Source organism: Rattus rattus, chromosome 6 (genome assembly GCF_011064425.1).
Source record: "Rattus rattus isolate New Zealand chromosome 6, Rrattus_CSIRO_v1, whole genome shotgun sequence".
Classification (NCBI taxonomy): Eukaryota; Metazoa; Chordata; class Mammalia; order Rodentia; family Muridae; genus Rattus; species Rattus rattus.
This window is the reverse complement of record NC_046159.1, coordinates 17,964,992-17,969,471: the sequence shown is the minus strand read 5'-3', so window position 1 is coordinate 17,969,471 and position 4,480 is coordinate 17,964,992.

Sequence of the window (4,480 nt, the reverse complement as noted above, 5' to 3'; positions counted from 1 at the left end):
AATGCACTCGATCTAACTTTAAAGTTCTCTTGGTCTTTAACAATTCCAATACATTAGAAGTCCAGCATCTCTTAACTGTGCGATCCTATGGTTCAAGATGTCTCATGTGTGGATCATTTATGAGCACAACACAATTGTAATTTTCAAGTGTTCAAAATTCTAGAGCAGTTAGAGAATGCTTTTCCTGTCCTAAAATTTCAAATCTTCATCCGAAGTCTGGCTATAGGGTCACATTTAATACTTATGTTTCTGTCGTGAACCATGTGAAGAAGGCTGCATTCAGGGACCTAGCAGAGCAGAGCCACTGGTTGCCTGGACTTCCTACTGCCTTCTTGCAGAAACCACCAATACCAGTTTTTAACTGTACCCAAGAAAATTGATTCAACAAAATCATACGAAAGATAATACCTGTCACACTGGGGATCCTTGTCTGGCAATGACACACACTCTCTTTTGATACATTTCTCTTATTGAGTATGGGAACATCTAACCTGACTCCTTGTCACCATTGAACAACAGAAATGGACAACCTTGAAAATATGTAGACAATTAATTTCACAGGTGAAATTTCACTCTTTAGGATTTTGAGTTAATATTGGGATAAAAGACTACTATCATCTACTGAGGTAGAATTTCAGTGTCTTGCCTTATGGGAAAAACCATTGGAAGGGCAGAGCAGGGCAGAAATGCAATGCTATGGTTTTATGTGTTTCTTCTTCAAAACTCACATTGAATTGTTATCTCTAATGCAGCCGTAAGAAGAAGAGAAGAGGCCTTTAGATGGCCTTTGCATCACTAGAGGGACTACTTGTTCAGGGAAAGCTTGAAATCAAAACTAATACTTTAAAGGATGTACTAGCATACATGCTTAGGAAGTTCTACAAAGCAGGACTTAGCTAAAGGAGTGGGCACTGTCCCCAATAGGATGAGACTTGTTAAAAAATAGTAAGAGAGAAAATTTTGACAGTATTAAAGTTTGGAGTTGCTGAGAAAACCACTTCTGTTAATATTTGTTCTGAAGATTAACCTCCTGTTAGGTTTTATTAATAATACAAAAGGAGATAACCATGACGTAGAACTGGCCATTATATCAATGTTCATATCAAGGTATCTTCTATGGGCAGTTCAAGAGGGCAGCAAGGCTCACAGCCATCATTAAGACCTAGTGTGCCCCTAAGTCCCTGATGCTTTTCTTGGGAGAAGCATAATTCTGTATGTGGACAATATGAATCTGGATAACAACTATTCAAAAGAACAGCACTACCTGACAGGTCTTTTGCTTATATATTATGGCTTGTGATTTTGTGTTTCTAGAGTTTTCTGTTCGGCCAATGTGAGTGTTTTATCTATCTATAATGTTTCATGTGATTAATTTATTAGGTGAGAAGTTGGAGAAGCTCTTGAAAGAATTGAGAGAGGGTGGACCACAGTAGGAATGTATGAAAAAATCCATTTTTGGTCAAATTTCTTAATTGTTGAGCTTTCAATTAGTTTTATAGGATCAGAAAAATGGATTGTGTTTCTTTGTAATTGGTAAATAAACTGCATTTGCTCATTCATAAAAATTAGAATAATAAAAAGGAAAACATATGTGCTTTAAACCTGGAACATTTAGACTGTATCTGTGTAGACTTTGCCAGTGTCATAATAGAATTTTGCTGCCAAAATAAAAGTGATTAAATGGTAAATGATGTAGAAATATAGAACAAAATATTGATCTCTAGCTAATAATTCAGAAAAGGAGGAGAATGAGGAGGAGGAGGAATAGCAGCAGCAGCTGCAGCAGCAGGAAGGGGAGGAGGAAGAGGAGGAGGAGGAGGAGGGGGAGGAGGAGGAGGAGAGAAGATGGTGATGAAAAAGAAACATTAGAAGCAGAAGCAGTAACAGAAGCAGAAGCAGAAGCAGAAGGAAAAGGAGAAGCAGAAGCAGAAGCAGAAGTAGAAGCAGCAAACTGGTGTATTTAGAAACAATCTCATCTATTTTATCTTGTGTAAATCTTCCACCTGCTTATGTGGCCAGACTAGCAGTCTCCTGTTTCTGCATACATTGTTTAAAGCATAACCTAAACTATACCAGAACCTAAAGAGATTTAAGGATGTCAGCATAAGAGAGGATGGGGAGGGGAAGCCCATAACGAAGGGGAGGGGGAGGAGTTAGGGGGATGTTGGCCCAGAAACTGGGCAGGGGAATAACAATTGAAATGTAAATAAGAAATACTCAAGTTAATAAAGATAAAAGAAGAGAGAGAGAGAGAGAAATGTATTAGCCTAACTTCTATAAAGGCAAAATTTTTGTTCAAAGCAGGTTCCCTTCTGTGCATGCTCTGCCATTAAAGAGCTTTTCCTTTACTGATCTCTATGTGTGCAGCATGATTTCTTACTGAAAAGACAATTTAAGTGAGCAACACTACTGCCTTTCTCACAGAAGTGGTTCCTAACTGCTTCTTTCGGGAGCACATGTTTTGTTTTCCTTTTTGTCTCAAGTTCAGCAGCATGACACCATCCAATGCCCTGTCTCTGGGGTCCCATAGTACAGAACATAAATGAGTATCAGCCTTTTTCCTTAGAGATTGACCAGTTTGAGGTATTGTGTGTGTGTGTGTGTGTGTGTGTGTGTGTGTGTGTGTGTGTGTGTATGAGAGAGAGAAGAGACAGACAGAGACTGAGAGACAGAGACAGACACAAAGGACAAAAACAGAGACACAGGCAGACAGACAGAGAGAAAGAGAAAAACAAAGACAGAGACAGATAGAGACAGAAAGAAAATTTGGAAGGAAAGTCTTTTAGTCTCTTCATCTTTCATAAGAGTGGGCATTTTTTGATCTGGCACTAAATTAGAAGGGGCTAAATGCTATATTGCTAAAATGTGGGCTTTGCAATCCAATTGTCTTTAATTCCATATAAGATCGCTTTTATGTATGAGTATGTGAAGAATACATGAGGGGAGGAGATTGAGAATTTTGAGCACTAAGAACAAAATTATAAATTTTTACAAAGAGAATTTAGTAGCTAAAACATTTACTATTTGTATATGAAAAATACTAAAATTAAAAATACTTCTTTAGAGGTCTTATATATTTGATATTGGATGAATTAGTTAAACTAGATTGATTTTTGATGTCTGAATTTTAGGAAGTAAGAAATATCTGATGGGTTAAAAGAAGACTGTTTTGTAGAACTTTAATTTTCTTAAAATTAAATGTGTTGAATATTTGATGATTTAAGTACTTAAGACTTAGCGAATATTTTATGTGCTAGTTCATGTCTTTTAAAAGCTTTTGTAAGTGTACTTCAATCATCTCAAATAACTTTATGAATAAGATGTCTTTTCTGTCATTTTGTAGGTAAGAACAGGTGCTTGACTGGTTACATAAATAATACAACACTGCTTGGGTTAACAAAATGAAGTTAGATGCGTCAAGGAGAATGACTGTGGATTACAGAAAACTAAATACCGTGACACCTCCATCCATGCTGCTAAACTTAACACTAATCTTTTGATGTTAAATTGCTGAGTGGTAGGCTCTTTTCATGTTGAGTTGGAATTTTATATAGTTTTGTCTTTGTAACTCCTTCCATTGTGAATCTACTAATAAAATATTTTATACTTCACTTCATCCTTTCTGTCTTATTTTCTTTTCTTAATTCTGTGACAATCCACCTTGACAATGTCAACTTAGTAGAGAATAGGTACAGTTCATTTTGTGTGGAAGTGAAGGCAACAGGAGCATGAGGTAGCTGGTCATATTACAACCACAATCAAGGAGCAGAGAGTGATGATGAGTGATGAATGCAGGAGGTTATTCAATTCCATCAGTCTACTTACTCATTCCAAGATCCCGAACAGAAAATTGACACTACCCACACATTGGCTTTGTCTTCCCACATCAATTAGCCTTTATATTCTCCAAATATATATTATTAAACAACCCTGGTAAATATGAATGGCTTTTGAAATACTTAATATGGGACATAATGAAATGGAGTGGTGTTTTTAATCTCTGAGGGATAGTAGCCTCTGTGAAGATTATGTGCCAGGTTCTGAGGATAAGATATATAAAACAGAGTTCAGCTGAAATTGTAGGCTGAAGCCAAGTGCATTCAAGCTCATCTTAGGTCATCTGAAATCAAAGAGATCACAAAGGCTGAGTAAAAATAAATCTCTATATTTAAACATCACTACAAGCTTGTGATTTTTATTCTCCAACTATTATAATTGGGTTTAGAAATAATTTATGTATTTTATGAAATTTACTTTGAATCCATAGTTTCTATTTGGTTGTCAAAACTTTGAGTACATTGATCCTGTTTGGATATCAAAGTTAAAAGAGACAACAAAAGATGTATTTCATATAGAACCATAAATACATTAAATTATTCTTGTCAATAATCTTTTCCCTGTTTTAAACTACAGTTCTCTAATCACTAAGATACATGCTCATTTTTTCTCAATAATAAAGAGTCTTGACTCAGGAAAACCA